Consider the following 18157-nt stretch of genomic DNA (forward strand, 5'->3'; position numbering starts at 1 on the left):
AGAATGAAATAAAATAAGGAATTAATAATAAATAATAATAAAATAAGGAATTAATATTGAAAATACATAAGGGTCTCAAACACTTTAATAGCAAGAAAACAAATAAACCAGTTTTTAAAAATGGACAAAGAACCTGAATATACATTTCTCAAAAGGGAATATGTTGCTTAAGGGAAATTTCAGTTAGAAAGGAGTAACAAGTTCAAGATAACTATTTTATATCATTGTGATCATCGTTAACTATATTCTTGAAAACTACTGAGAGTAGAAATAAAGTATTCTTACCACAAAATAATAACTATGTTAAGCAATATGTATGCTAATTATCTAAATTCAGTCAATCCACATTGTATATATACTTCAAAAATTAATATTGTACATGATAAATGTAGTTTTATCTACCAGTTAAAATAATTAAAAAAAAAACATAGACAACAACCAAAAATAAGCAAGTGGGATTATATAAAATTAAATTGCTTCTTAATAACAAAAGAAACAATCCCCAGATTGAAAAGGCAACCAATGGAATAGGAGAAAGTATTTGTAAATCAAATATCCTATTAAGAGTTAATCTTCAAAACATATAAAGAACTACAACTCAACAGAAAAACAAATTAATAATCTGATCTTGAAAATGGGCCAAATACTTGAATAGGTATTTCTCCAAAGAAGACAAACGAATGACTAACATGTATATGAAAAAAAAAAAACATTCAATGTTATCAATCATCACAGAAATGCAATTCAAAAAACCACAATTAAAATATCAACTCATACCTCTCAGGATGGTTACTATTTTTTTAATAAAATAAAGTGAGTAAGGATGTGTAGGAATTGGAAGATTTGCACATTGTTCAGAGTGCAAAATGGTACAGCTTCAATGGGAAGTAATGGAGGTTTCTCAAAAAATTAAACGTAGGACCATTACATAACCCAGGAGGCCCACTTGTCAAACTGAGTATTTATATAAAAGAACAGAAATGAAGATATCCAAGATACTAGTTCCCCTAAATAAACTGCAACACCATAGTCATGAAGCAGAAAACAAAAGTATATATCAACAGATGAATGGATAAAGAAAATGAGAGATACACACATTATGGAATGATATTAAGCCTTCGGAAGATAGGAAATTCTACAACATGTGATAGGTAATTGTCTTAGTAGGTTCAATTCTATTCTCCTAAAATGCAGAAAATAGAACAAGAAGAACAAGAATTCAAGGTGATGATCAACAGATTCCTAAATATACTTCATATATATATATATACACATACATTACACAGTGTTCCTATCATATATGACATTAAATTAAATAAGCCATTCACAGAAAGACAAATAATGTTGATTCCACTACCATAAAGTATTAAAGATAGTCAAATTCATAGGGTTGAAGTGTGGAATCATTGCTGACAGGCCTGGTATAGAGTAAATGGAGAAATACTACTAATCAATGGTCATAAAGTTACAGTCAAGCAAGATGAGCAAACTCTACCAATCTGCTGTTCAACTTTGTAACTAAAGTCAACAATAATGTATAATACACTTAAAATTTTATTAAGAGTATTGATTTTATATTGAGTTCTAGCCACAAAAATGAAGTGAAATATTATTTAAAAATTAAATCATTTTATTTATTGTTTAATATATTATTTAATTATATTTACTTTTAAAAATTAAAATATTATTTGAAAGTCATATTTTTAAAACTAAACATATATACTAAACAATGGATTTTATTTCAAGTTGTGTGTTATATTCATTTTAATGAACTTAATTGCAAAGTCATAAAATTCTGCTTTACAATGGGGAACATGAAAATTTTAAACCATTGACCTTATTGTAGATGTTTCTAAATATCAGGTTGATTTCCTATAAATACTAATTGCTGCTTCATACTGTTATTACTCATGTAATTCAGTAAGAGTCAACTCAAGGCTATCTAGTTAACTACATTCCTTGGGATTTCAGAAGGTAATATTTAAATATATTGTTATCATGTTCTTGATATGCTCTTATATGATAATAGGGAATTTTTAAAGAGATATTACATATATATATATATATATATATATATATATATATAGAGAGAGAGAGAGAGAGAGAGAGAGAGAGAGAGAGAGGGGATGTAAACAAGCTACACAAAATGGAATGTTGCTTAAGGAAAAATTAAAAGGTAATAAATCTTTTAAACACTTTTTAATGAATGATTGAATACTGAGTCTTTTAAATTTTATCTCCTCTCTAAACATAACTTACTTGTTTATAATATCCTGTCAATATTTTATTTCTCAAAGCTACTGGAAATATAGTTTTCCCATTCTAATTCTGGAAATTTTTATGTAGATTTTGGTAAAACAACATTTCCCTATTTATCTGATCAATGATTTGCTGAAATATCTTTTCAGAGCAAACACTATTTGTTTTCATTATAGATTTTTTTAAATTCCTTTCTGTTTATTGTTTTTCCCTAGTTAACTCTCTGGTGACTCGGAAGTCAGATCCATATCCTTCAACTCTGGATAAGTATACGTGTAATGGTGCATTTCTAAACCTGTATCATATTTAACTTTGATTATTAAACATTCAGTGTTTAGCATGCATACTGCTGCATATTCACTGAGTTTTTAAGTCTCTTAAAATGCAGTATCATATCTGCACATTTCATAGCATCATAATTCCATATGAATATCATAACATATTGCTTTTTATTGTTGTTGTTTTATTGTAGGTAGTTATTGGTCCACATTATTTGTGTTGTCAGAGGGTATTCCAGACTAAAAAAGACATTACAGTGTATCATCAGACTGAGCTAAATATAAAACTGAAAGAAAATATTCAAATAGGAAGGCCTTTGGTTATTATGTATTTCTGATCAAGAAAATTAGAAGAAAAAAAATAAGAATAGAAAGAATTTAGTCCTGTGTGTGTGTGTGTGTGTGAGTGTGTGTGTGTGTGTATGTGTGTGTATCTGTCCATGTGCCATCCCCTGACCCTTGTTAGGTAATTGTCAATAGATCCAGACCTATTCTCCAAAAATGGAGATGATAGGCACCATTAAGAGAACAAGAAGGCAAGTTTACAATCAAGAGATTCCTATTACACAGAGTGCCTATCAGAAATCAATGCTGATAACTTTATTGCAGATTCACTAGATAGTATGTCATTGAATAATCAGTCAATAAAATGCTCAAATACAGCAACTCAAGCCGAGTGACTAAAAGGAGCTAGAATAAAGGAATGGCATTCAAAGCACAAGCTAAAGCATATTACTAAACAACTGGACATACCTTATTTCTATAGCAATAGAGCAGCAGCAAGAAGAGCAATGTTGTTATCCAGAAAATAAATAAACAAAAAGGTAACTCTTACAACAGACTTTTCAGGAATTATACATTGAGGAAACAGCTAAAATCACTGTGATGCTGTCTATTCATTTCTTCCCATTCTACCAACCTTCCTCTCTCTCTCTCTCTGTGCATTCCCTGTACCAATGCCCTGGGTTCCCTATCCACTAACTTACATGGACTCTTTTTCAAATTTAATTAAAAGCTCACATGAACCAATGTGCGTCTTTTAACTCATATCTAATTGTAGAACATATATTTCTACCTAATAGTGATCACAAGTCTGCACTAATTTATACTAATTCTCAGTCTTAAGATTTAATGCCCTGGTCAGAAGATGCTTTGAAGACATAATATCTTAGCAAGGAGACTTTAAAAAATGGTGTGAATTTCATCATATGAGCATATCAGGGAAGAAAATATATTTATGACATAACCTGAAGGAAAACTGCATTTTGTATATTCTTTAAGTTTGAAAATGTATTTTTTAGTGTTCTGTGGTGAAATAATAATCAATTCCTATTTCACTAATATAATATTTTTAAAAATTATATTTATCTAATATTGATTAGGATGCTTTATTTTAAGGAACACTAAAAATATGTTCAGATTTCTTCATTATGGGAACAACTATAGTTTACAAAAAGACCATATAACTAGCATGGTGATGCACACCTATAACACCAGCAGCTCTAGAGGCCAAGGTAGGAAGATTGAGAGTTCAAACAAGCCTCAGTAACTTAGTTGCTTAGTTACCTTAGTTAACTTAATTAGTCTAAGCAATACAGTGAAACCCTGACTTGAAATAAAAATATTAAAAAGGGCTGGGGGGTGCTGGGGATGTGGCTCAAGCGGTAGAGTGCTCGCCTGGCATGTGTGCGGCTCTGGGTTTAATCCTCAGCACCACATAAAAATAAAATAAAGATGTTGTGTCTGCCGAGAACTAAAAAATAAATATTAAAAGATTCTCTCTCTCTCTCTCTCTCTCTCTCTCTCTCTCTCTCTCTCTCAAAAAAGGGGGGGATGCAGCTCAGTGGTTAAGTGCCCCTGAGTTTAAAACAAATAAGCACTGGAACAAACAAATGAAAAAAAAAAAAACACCACACGAAATCCAACAGAACTAATATAATGAGCATGCTCACTCTAATATACATAGTAACAATATAATTCATATCTAATGAATATACAATATTTGATATTTACTCATTTCTCCAACTACTGAAAATATTTACAATTTAGCTTAAATTTAACATTTCTGTTGAAAAGTTTTATCACTGCTATTTTATACTTAACAAAAAACATTGAAGCCAATGTGCTAGATGAGATTGTATAGACACTGCTTCTTCAAAAATGACATTTTCATTTACTAACCACCACACCACAACTAAGAACCTCCCATTTACTAACCACTTTAAACATAATTTCATCTCCTTCTAACAATATAATAATGAAGTAAGGTTTTTCTGGGAAAAATGTTAAAAATGTTAATCTAAATGCCTTAGAGCTTGAAGGAGATCAGTTCCCATGTATGCCTCTTCTCTTACATAGGAAGCTGACACACTGAGAGCAAAAGATTTGCATATTTTCTAAAATATGTGTGTTAGGTTAAGAGATTATTTGTTGGATAACAATACTGAAGATCCATATATCACAGGACAATAGCAAAATCAGGATTTAATATTCTTAAATTCTGTAAGACTTGATCTTGTCTGCATGGACCTTAGAGCTATAGGTTAGCTTTGTGCTTATGTATTTATTTATCTGTAGTTACTTCATTTTTACTGTTTTGTTGTTGCTGCTGTTATTGTTGTCCTGCATCATTAAAAAAATGATGATGCCATCACATCAATCTGTAATCTATCCTATAGCACGTTATCAGTGTGATTAGCAGCAAAGCCAGTTCAAACAGTTAAAGGATCTGACAAACCACCATAGTATGAGGAGAGCCAGAATCCACACCAGGTCTTTCACACTCATGCTTCTTTATGTTTAGTTGCTTAAGTCTTTATATAAACCAGTATTGACAATAGAAACTAAGACATTACATTAAGACAATGGACATTACTATTCTTTATAAAGCTATGCTTGATGGTGAATTAAACTACTGGGTGATCTGGTTTTTCTTGTTTGCCTAGAACTATGGGTTTACTAGGACCTGTAAATTTGAGTCCATGACAAACTGGGATGTTTGCTTATCTTAGAGATGAGACTTTGATATAATCTATGCCAGAATTTTGGCAAATAAGTAACTTGATTATAGTTCAACTCTGGTTTTCCTGAGTTAACTCCATACACATATGGGAATTATTGTATCTCTATTATCAGAGCCATTAATCTCTAAAGTCAAATTTCATAGACGTGAGAGTAAATAATCCTGGAGATATTCTTGAGTGAAGAATTCAAAAACCATGAAGAAATTGTGAACTGCATCTTTGCCAATGGAATAATTACCTACAATAAAACAATTCTTACAGATTCATCAGACTAATAAAGCCTTGAAAAGAAACAAGTCATTGTCTGCAAATCTATAATCTAGAAGCAGTTCAACAAATAAAAATCAATTGTTTTTATAATTGTAAAAATCCTATTATTTTATTTTAGTATATTCTCACTTAAATGACTAAAACAACTATAAAAGGAATGGTTTGACCTTATAAATTTTCTTACAAATAACTCAAGTGTTGTAGTCACAATATAATATTAAAAATAATGAGTAATGTTTTTCTTCATCTGACTAATAATGTCTCTTTTTATCTTCTTGTTTTTAGTGATCCATTATTTCTGAGATATAACATCTTCTGGAAGATTTACTAGTTTTTGAGGGGTATTTTATATAAAAATTAATAGTATCAAAATCAACTTAAATGCCATAAACCTAAAAAATGCATTGCTAGGATAACAAAATATTGTAGGTATAGGGAGATCCCAGCAACATGCAAACTTCTTTACTATGGTAATAGAATTTTGGAAAATCTGGGTCATCTTGTTGCTTTGGAAACTGTCTCATGAAGACCAGAGTTGAAACTCCATAATGACCATTGTTGTCTCCAATTCTCTGCCAAATCATCACCAATATTCTCACATTTTTGAAGTTACATTAGTGAGAATAGAGCACATATGCTTGATTATCTGAGGAAGTGACAAAGCAATTAAAAATGAAGAGTCTTTTACATATCAACAACTATGCAAGTTACTTCAATTTCCTTGACAAATTGTTATCCATTTCACAAAAAATGTTTTACACTAAATATTTCTAGCAATAATAGTTACATACAGAAACACCCAGAGTATGCACTCATTTTCATAAATTATTTCTGAAAAATATTAATATCTAATATGCTGCTAATTAACCCATTGATAATGAATTAAATCCACGATTATGAATTTATTTTTTGAAGGAGTCATAAATGATGAACACAGTATTCTAGCCAAAGTTTGAGATTTTTGTTATCATCTTACAATGATGGTTGAGGACATCAATTATATTCCTTCTTTCTATTATCTAGGTCAATAACTCAATTATCACTGGTGTCTACTGAATGTTTAGTATTTCCCCAAAACTTCTAAGTTTTATATTTCTAGAATTTACTGCCTACAAAACCAAATACTGTGTATTTATTATTATTATTGTTACTCTTTTTTAAAATAGAAATTTAACAAGATCAAGGAATCCAGCTAACACCCCAAAAATTGCAGAACCAAAATTTGAAAATTAAACTTTTGAATTTTATTATATGAATTCTAAAAGAAAGAGTTATAGAAAACATCTTCTCCACAACAATATTCTAATAGCATTGTTGTTTTCCATTGGAGTCTGTAGTAATAAATACTGTTGTTTAGGTAACATGATTTATCTATGATTTAAAAAACATTGTTAAGCATTTTCATTTCTTATGTTAGTGCATGAAAATGTGAAAGGAAGGTGTCTTTTCCTTATATTTCACATAATAATTTCACTATCATAAAAACAAGAAAATCAGAAATAAAAAGAGAAGCCCACAATGCATAGGTTTGCTGACCCATCATTTGTATCCCTATTTTAATATTTTGACCATGTCTTTAAAAATCAGTGATGATACTATTACAAAAGTGATGTTTGTCCCTCACTAAAATTTCATCTTCTCCTTTAGAATTGCTTTCTTTCTCTTACCCCAAATCCAAGAATGCAAGACGATATGTACTCTCAAAATAATTCCTTTCTTAAGTTAATTTCTAGTGAAGAATGAGTTCCTCATTTTTTTGCTTTGATTCGCCATGAGATGAACTTATTTCTGACCTTTTAAAGGAAAAGCAATACTAAACACAAAAAGCACATTTAGTAATTCAAAGTGTTAGGGCATGATTTTAGTCCCCTTATCAATTGGTATGCTGAAGCCCTACCTTCCATTGTAATTATGTTTGGAGACAGGCCATGTAGGGAGGTAATTAAGGTTAAATGATATCTTAAGAATGGAACCCTATTCCAGAGGGAAGCTGTTCTTACATGAAGAAGGTCCACTGAGGTCTCTCTCCTTCCTCCATGCATGAACAGAGGAAAGGCCCTGGGAGGACAAATCCAGAAAGCATCCATCTATAAAGCAGGAAGAGAGCCTGTACCAGATGGCACTTTGTCTTGCATGGGTATCCTCTAAAACTATGGGAATATAAGTTTCTGTTGTTTGTGACTTCCAGTCCATAGCATCCTGCTATGGCAACCCAACTGTACTAACACTAGACATCATCATATTTTCAATATGTATTTTCTCACAAAACTAGAGAGTCTTTCTTATGATTGTTAGTTAAATAACATAATACATTCTAATAAGTGATTTCAACTATTACCTAGATTCTATGGCTGTCCTCTATAGGCAGGAAGCTAAAAAATCCATACAACTAAGGAAAATGATTGAGGTTAGTACTCAAGTACAGGCGACAGGAGAGTTTCTGTTGCTGCTTCCTAATTTGCTTTTGAACTTACCTTCTGTGACAACAGGCACTGTGTCATGGGAGGAAGTGTTCTGTATTTGTGTTTCATGCCCCCATCTATCAACATTTCTATAATTAAAATATTATTTATTTTTCATAACACCTAGATAAGTAAGTTGCATTTCTTTTAACCTTGAAGAAGACTCATAAAATGACTAGAGCATACAAAACATTTTACATTGAATTTCACAGTAATTTCTGGGCATTTATCTTCAATTCCCTATGAGTTATAAAAATTAGAACAGATAATAAATAGTAGCCCAGCATAAAGAAGAGAGTTTTTTGACTCTTATTCTATGATAAGTTATTAATACAGATTGTCGAGAGCTGGAGAGGAAGGGACAAGAAGGAAGGGAGGGGTGGGAGGAGAGAAAGAGAGAAAGAAGAGTAGGGAGAGGGACAGACCAAAAAGAAGGTTATGGAGGTCTCTACTAGTTCTATGGCCAGTATACTTGTGTGATGAGTTGGTTTCTAAATGTAACATGCATTGGAGGAAGACTTCTCAATTATATATTTTTTATAACTGCTAAGGTTGAACACACTAAATCAAGGCACTTATATAATTAAGTAAAATTAGCCCCACAAGTCCCATTTCTTTATAGAATTCATCATAACCTCTCAAGAAGGTACAAAATATGTTTTTCATCCTAATATGGGTAACCTACTCAATTCTTATTTGCCTTTGAAATTATGAGATATCAACATGTAAGTGCTTGAAATACATTAAAATAAATGGAATTTGTTTTCTCATAATGTCTATATATACCTTTATGTTGTAAATACACATAATCTGAAAAATTTTAAATAATTTATGATCAGTTGCCATAATTAGGATCACTTCAAAATACACATACTCTTATTAAGATTCTGAATTTACAAATCTTGACAGGTTTATTTTTTCAAACTATGAGAAATAATACTACAGTAATAATTTATCAATCAAGAACTAATATAATTTTTTTTCTTCCAAATGGAAGTAGAAGAATAACCACAATAACTTTAGGACCCTGCCATAGCACTTTGTCAATTGATAAATATGCATAACAGGAGACAAACAAATTGGCACTTCATCTCATAGGTATATATATATCTATGCATATGTATGTGTGTGTATATATATATACACACACACACACACACACACACACACCCAGCACACATGCACGAGCACACACACATATATAATGTTGTAAATTGCCATGATAAGCTTTAAGACACTAGATTAGGTGTGATGCATACTGACACTTCTGTGACAGGAGATATATTCTCATTGTCAGGCAATCAATGGGGCACATAAATTACTGGGTACTTTCCTCCGTTGGCATAAAATTATGAGCTAAAATGCCAATTCATAGTGAAAAGGTTGAGAAAACACATTGACATCTATAGATGACACTGACTTTTAAAATGACTCTTAGACCCTAGTTTTCTAAGTACTATATACTTATTACAATTAAAAACTTTACTTGACTGCAGAGATGTTGCAGTAAAAATTTTTCTGTGTAAAAAGTATATTAGTGAATTAATTGATCATCCTTATGAAAATCATTTCCAAAGTTAGCACATTTATAAACAAATTAGTTTATAGAGGAGGTTAACAAAACATATTGCAAGGTTTATAATATGTTTTTTCCATCTCAGTAAGGTACACATTCTCTTTTACATTTTGTAAACCAAGACTACAGAATATGGGCATTGGGGAGGTAAGAGGAAGTACTGGGGACTAAAGTGGAACAAATAATATAACATGCATGTATGATTATGCCAAAATGAACCCTGATATTATATACATAATAAATACTACATATAACTATAATGCACCAGCAACAATACAAAATAAGAAAAAAAACATGGGCATTTTATCATGTCCCTTAGAGATTTATGATAATGAGAATCATAAGGAGTATTTGATTTCACATGGATTATGACAATGGTAACTTAAGCAATGAAGTAGCCTTTGTGCACTTGTCAGTTTATAGAACAGCTTTCATGAAGATACTCCATGTTTAATTTATTCCTGGTGCTCTTTGAGAGTTACCTAGATGATTTCACCTATTTGAAATGCACAAGCCCTTCCAACTATGAGCACAACCAGATGGGAAAAGTTCTGAAGCAAACCTGGTTTGAATATGTAAAGTATTAGGCATATTACATGCCTGCCTGATTGCAGTTATTGAAGAGTCAAACAAATATTAGCTTATATGTTAAACCTGATTATTTACTATAATTCATTTTGTAATAAACATCAATCTGAAATTTTTGTCATATAATTCACAAGAGAAAAAAACTGTTTTCCTTGTTTGATCATATAATTCACAAGGAGCTCTTTTTAACTCTTTAATATATGTATTGAATCATAAAAAATTACCACTACCACTGAAAGTTGGAATTTCAAAACCAATACAATTACTGATTTGTGAAGGTGATTGTTTATATACAATCATACAGAAGATAGTTAATTCATGGGCTTTTTCTTTACTCTTTCATTTAACAATCTCTTCTAAATTTGTTTGCAGTTATTCTGAGGTCTGTGTTATTAAACACAGCCTATATTGAGTAGCAATCCTGCTAATGTTTTGACATTTCCTGCAAAAATACTGTCCTAAAACACCTAGCTGAAATTAGCAATTAGCTTTCTTTACATAAAATAATGATTCTCACTTAGCTTTGGGATCACAACACACTTTTAACAACTTAGATCACGAATTTGTATATGAAAAATCTAATATTCCTAAAAAATCTCTGTGAATAGGATATAGGCTTGCTTGTGGTATTCATGAACACATTTTAAGGAACTATAATTTTGTATGTTTGATACATAAACACATTTCACAGAGCATACTGAAATTAAAATTTAACCTTTATTTACCAGAAGCTTTTAGTATTTCCCAGATTTTTCTGGGGAAAAAAGGTGCTTATTGTCCATATATTGTAGAAATCATTTGGTCTATAAGAAGGTTGAAGAATGGTTTTAAAAATCAGTTACAGACAGTAAACATATAACAGAGAGTTCCATACCTGTCTTGTTGGAAAGTCTAAATGACACCATCTTATCAGGTATATTACACACATTCCTCACTGAAGCAATGCAGCTGTAATTAGCATAGTCCTGAGGTCGAAGATTCTTTAGTTTTAAGATTTTTGTTTCACCCTGAAAATGTAGAAAGGAGTCATTAAAAAATTCTATTGTAACCCGAGGGAATGAGCAAAGAATGGCACTCTCTTGTATTAAATTATATTATTATTATTAAAATATGGAAGATTGTCTTATTTTCTTAAGGAACATGCCCTAAATTAAAAAAGAAACACTGCATTTTAAAATAATACTGTAATTTGCCTAGAGGTAAAAACTAAGAGACTACAATGAAAATTCATAACATTTTATTTGCAAACTAACTTCCTCAGGGAGAAAAATCTATTTCTGATGGTAGTTATGCAAATCATTATGCAAAGATCTGAACAGTAAACTTAATAATTGAGTTTATTAGACAAACACTGCAATCTGTGCAGACTTCAACATAAAAACATTATGAAAGAAGACCCTGAAGAAGAGCTAATAAATAGAGTTTTTAGAACAAAGCTAATGAAGCAAATCTAATGATGGATAACTAAATTTACATTCATTAATATCTTGTGTAAATTGAGCAATGAAAGGTGAAAGATCAAAACTTTATGGAAGAAGAATTTGTGAATGTTTTTATTATTTTTATTCTTGCTGTATTTTATGTTCAGAAGCTCAAGCACTAGGTCTTCTAGGTAAATCTATGAAGCCATAGTTAGACCCAAATCAGGCAAGTGGCCAGAAGTATCATATACTCCAAATGAGCCAGGAAAGACCAAGGAAAAACATTAGAAAGAAACTGTTCAAAAGGTACAAAGAATAACTGAAAAAAAAATCCTCTGACTCTGTTCAAATTAGATTCCCTAAAATTTCTTTCCTTTGTAAAGTCATTAGTGAATCTTAAAACAATACTTCTCATAAAGAATTTACTTAGGATAATAGCAAAACAGTGTCCCAAATAACTTCATATTTGGGATAAGTTTTAGATTATTGTTTTCTCAGATTACATCTTGTCCAGAACAATGTGGTTTATTTGTTGTTGTTTGTTGTTATTGTTGTTGTTGTTGTATTGTTTTCACTCTACTTGGGTAATATTAGTCAAGTTCCCCAACATAGTCAAGTTCCCCAACATTAGTCAAGTTCCCCAAATTGCAATAATTAATATTCTATTAAGAAGGAGTGGAACATTTAGTAATTTGATACATAAAGGCACCACTGTTCATTTTCAATAAAGCTTAGTCAGAAAGGAGCACACAGTCTTCAAAATGTGTCAAATGAATCCACACTACAATATACATGCCATTGTAGATGTAATCTTTTCAATTCACTGTCAAAATTTGCTTTTAAATCAGTCACACCTCAGCATTTTCCTCAGTAGAATAAACAATAAACTTTTATTTTTCACATTGTGAAATATTCACCATGATTAAATTAACTGGAATACGCATCACCTCATATAGTTACTGTTTCTTTTCACTTCTAAAAAATATAAAATCTCATTGCATTGTCTCCCTGATAAAGTACGAAAGAATGGTTTGTAATTGCAGATTTTTCCTATACACAAAAATATAAATGTATCCCACACAAATAAATATACATAAGACTGTTCTTAGAATACATTTAAGACATGTTCTTTTGTGTTATAGAACTCTTGTAAATTAAATATATAAAATTCTTAGAGAAAAATGTGCTTAGAGTCGTTGAAAGAAAATGTTATCCTATAACCAGGTTACTCAGACATTTTGAATGAGGTCATATATCTTCTCCCTCTGTGATACTGAACTGCTGAAGATTTCTTTGTTTTTCCTACTCGCAGAACTTAAGTAGGTGTTCCCTGTGATTCTATTTGTTACACAGTTAACCTGCTTTATAAAATCTCCCTAGGTGACAAATTATTTTTTGCTAATGAATTTCTACTGCAAGCCTCATTCTCCTGCCCTTTCCAAAGGCTGTATCCTTAATACAGAATTCTCCCTTAAGTTTCAGATATATATTAGTCTCTTACTACCAAAATTTTTGAACCAGCATTTCCATTTGATGCTTCTGAGACATCCGAACTCAACATTTCCCAAATTAAATTTCAAATTTATACCTCTAGACCCACTCTTTCTTCTTTAATAACTGGACTCTTAGGTTGGATTACAATTTCCTATTAATGTATTCATTATCTTTCTCTCAGCTAGATCCTTTTATTGACCTTTAAACATGTTTAATCTGAATAACTATTTTAAATTTTAATCGTAATGCTTTAAACACTAATATTCAGCTAAAATATTTCCTTATTGTGCTTATTATAGTTTAAGTACAATAAACTTCACTTTATCCAGGATTTTTGCAAATGTTTATTGAAGGTTAATTGACACGAACTGTTTGCGTTTAAGCTATATAGCTTGATGTTTTGATATACTTACACACTATGAATAATTATCACAGTCAAGGTAATTAACATACCCATCACTCACATTGCTATTGTTTTATTTCCCTATTTTAAAATATGAAAACCAATCATATCAATGTCATTTCCCTGCTAGATCACATGAATGACTTGATATTGTTCTTCCAAATAAAGTCTATAGCTATTAACTCAACTGTCAAACCCTAAGTGATCTGCATTTTCCTTGCATTTCTGGTCTCATTCCATTTTCTTAGTGTCTAATGTACATGCACACTTCCAGGGTCCTCCTTCTGCATACCATTTACTTCTATGTCTAATGAATTCCATCAAGTTCTTGCTAAGTTACAAAAGTAAGTCTTCCCTCACTTTTTGATACAGGAGAAATCTGTTAATGAATTTTATTTCTATCTCTTTGTAATGGTCTCAGTTATTTGGGCAATGGATTTATCCTCTGCTAGATTCCTACTTTTTTTCAGTAACCACCTAGAGAGTAGGGATTATGTATGCTTGCTCCCACTATTGTATTTTCAGTACCACACACACGAGTTAGCATATAAAAGATTCTTTTAAATCAATATGTTTTTTTAATTGAAAATACTCTAATTACCCTTTACCATCCTGGGCTTTTCTTAGTGCATATTATTTCTGCAGAATTTACTACCTAGTTGGCACCTGTTATGAGTTGAATACATGTTAAATAAATATAATCTGAGATTAAACACAGGGAAAAATGTAATGGCTATATTAAATAATCAATAGAAATTTGTGTGTATAATAAAAAAATAATATTATTTTAGTAACAGATTATATAGATTACACTTTAGTTTGGCAAGAAAATTTGCACAGATAATACAAAATAAGAATCAGGTGCAAATTGAATCATACCACAAGAAATAAAACTTAAATGTAAATCAATAGAACTATAAATGACATACTGATATAGATAGTAATAAAATACTATACTATAAATGCAATTAAATATTTACATATAATTATATGCATAATTACTCCTTCGAATTCTGAAAAGAACAACCTTTAATATTTCTGGAAATTTTATTATATGTAGTTCAAACTCTAGAAGCAATCATACAGTGGTAATGATTCTCAAATACATACAATAAACATTATCATTTAGATGTATAATTAAACATACAGTCACTAAACTCAACATAGAGTTAATTATACTCCATAGTACATCTTGTTTCTGTTTTCACTGACAAATTCTTTCTTAATTTATATTTTATGGATATCACTTTTCCAACACTTCATTATAACTGAACCTAGTAATGCCATTGCCGATGTTCTTTTTCAAAGTTCAATAAATCTTTTTTTAATGCTTCCAAATTTCTCTACTTGTGTTTAACATTTTAGATTATCTTTTCTAGTATAACAACCCTTCATATATAGGCAGTTATTATCCCAATAATTTATTCATGTCTTGGTTGATTTCCATTTCACTATCTATTATACACATTTAAATCTTCAATCTTGTGCTAATACACTCCTCATAGAATCCAATGCATTATCATATTATCAATTAATACCTATGCATAGATAAATTAAAAATCTCTGCTGAAAAAGAAAAATATCATATTGGAAAAATCACCAAGAGTACTATAATTAATAATTCTTGATTTTCCTAATATTTCCTTTCCTTTTATATGCAATACTTGCTAGTGTTTGTTCTCTCTTAGTTTATTTTCTTTCTTTATATTTTTTATTCTTGATCTCTAAAGTAAATCTATTCATTTTTTTAATTCCCTCTGGTGATTTTTTTAAAGCTATTCATTGACATCTATTTTTCAACCATTACACAGTCTTCTCCAAAAATCAAGACACATCGTATTTTGCCAACAAAGAATAAATAGTATTTGTTTCATATATATATATATATATATATATATATATATATATATTTATTTATTTCCCCTCCTGGGTTTTCCTTTGACCTCTCTGTGCATGACTTCACCATTTTCTACCTTACTCTGACCCATACTCTCATCTCACATTCTCTGATAACTATCTGATGAGCATTTTCAAAATCATATAAACTTAGTGAGTTCATTATCCTATTCTATTGCTGACCCTGCCAACTCCCATCAGTTTTTTCTTTGGATGTTGTTACATTTATAACGGCAACCACCATAGTTTCCCGCCACCCATTCAGACTCACAATTTATGTTATCATTCATTCTTTGGTGTCTCTCCATCCCCATATGCAATAACAACAGTGCTTTTTGACTCATTATTCAATTTTCTTTCACAAATGACTTTTCCTTTAGATTCTCACAGGCATGGTACATGCTTCAGCCTATCATCAACTATTGATTTAACAAATATTGATTGGGTATATATGTTCTGGCTAAAGTAATATGCTGCTTACTATGAAAAACCACAGTTCTTCTTTACCCTAATCATTAGGTACTCTACAACCAGACTAGTTTTCATATAGCAAAGCAAGTCAATTGCTATCAAAGCTTAATGAACAGCCATAAGCTGAATTAAAATTAACTAAAACAAGGAAAGGAGTGACCTGGTCTAAAGTTTTGTTTCTTCATCTTCATACTACTAAGAGAGGTATGATCTCTAAAAATTCATCAAGTTGTGTACTTATCTTTCATGTACTTTTCTATATGCATATTACTTTCTGATTAAAATGTTTATATAAAATTAATGATAATCTCACTTCATTGAATAGCTTATCACTGTCCATAACCTGTATCAAGTACTTGTTGCTGCAAATACTAGCACTGCCATGAAAAAGACTGGATCATTTATGTTTGAAACAATAAATATTTAAGCAAATAATTCATATAATCTTAAAAGGTGATAAAGATGAAAATATAATCAGATAGGAATTCTGAGATGTTATCTCTAAGGAGCTCATATTTGAGTTTGAAACAAGAAGGATCCCATCAAATTTAACTTTCTCTTTTTTATAACTATTTTAAACCTGATTTTCAGCCTTATCATGATTGTTTAATCCACCAAACAGCAAGTACCCCTTCGGTAATTTTGAATGTTGCCTGATAGCCATTATTTCAAAAAAGACTTTCAACCCAAAAGCTGTTACCTCTGAGTCTGGTTCTCCTACATGTTTTTCTTTGTTTTATGAATTAATATTTTTGTCTATTTATGTCAGTAATATTTGAGCATGTGTATATATGTTTTCTGGCATTTGCATTGCATATTTATATTGATTTTGCCTTTTCCATTTTATGGGGAAATTCCTTTTAAATTCTAGTCCCTGCCACTTGTGCCGTGCTTCACATGTTGTCAAATCAGTAAAGACTACTGGTTAGAGAGCCAATGGCTTGTCTTGCACATTTTTCAATGAATAGTTTTGAACTATTTTGAGTCTAATAGTAATAACAGGAATACAAAAGTAACATCAAAGAAAGCTACAAGATGGATTTATGAACCTGAGGCATGGACCATCCATAGAAGAACTGAACTACCACTATGGACAAGAGAATACAAATGGAAAGCAATCTCCAGAGAAATATATAAAATAATCAAGTATATCTGATCCAATAGAAATGGAGGTTTGTTCATTAAAATTCAGAAGTCACTTTTGCAATAGATGTATCTTTGAAATATTGTGTATACTTGAGTCTTTGTGATGAGGAATAATTTTGGCAATTAGATCATCCAAAAAGAAAGAAAATAAATTGGTGAGAATACTGAGAATTTAAGGCTTAAAATGAGAATTAATGCTACCATTTGAGATGATTTCCAGTCCTCAAGACCAACAATTATGTCCCAATAAAGTACAGTGATTTGCACATGCATATCTTGTTAAATATTATTTAGAACAGAGCAGCAAAGTGGGCATATGAGAAGGGAACTCAAGAGAGATACCATAATAATGGACTCCAGGTCCACTATTTCTCAGTGGTTCTGCTATTATCATGGAATTAAAAAGCTTTTCTAGATGAATTTAGATGATTACTCTTGTAGTCAAAAGGTTCCATATCAAAAGGCATGGACCTACAAAAGCCATGTGAAGTAGTCTCCAAGTGAGATTATCCATGTCAAGAGGGACTGAAAAAATATAAATAATTACAGGCAGAATTATGAAAGAATTTAAACCTTATCGTGTAATTCACCACATTCAGGAAATAGTGAAAATTATTTTTTTAAATATGTATAATGTATAACAGAGAATACAAATGTATGTACATGTCAATCTGTCTATCCACATTCTGTCAAATGGAAGGTCTGTATATACACATATACATAAATATATATGTATTAGATATATATGTATGTATATATGTATACAGAATTTAAACTTTACCAATTATACCTGCTTTATCACATGTTAATATTATTTTGTTGATCGTATAAAGTTGATATTCTGTTATGTTGGAAATCTTTTTGAATATG

Source organism: Spermophilus citellus (assembly GCF_964194105.1).
Source record: "Spermophilus citellus genome assembly, chromosome: 10".
NCBI lineage: Eukaryota > Metazoa > Chordata > Mammalia > Rodentia > Sciuridae > Spermophilus > Spermophilus citellus.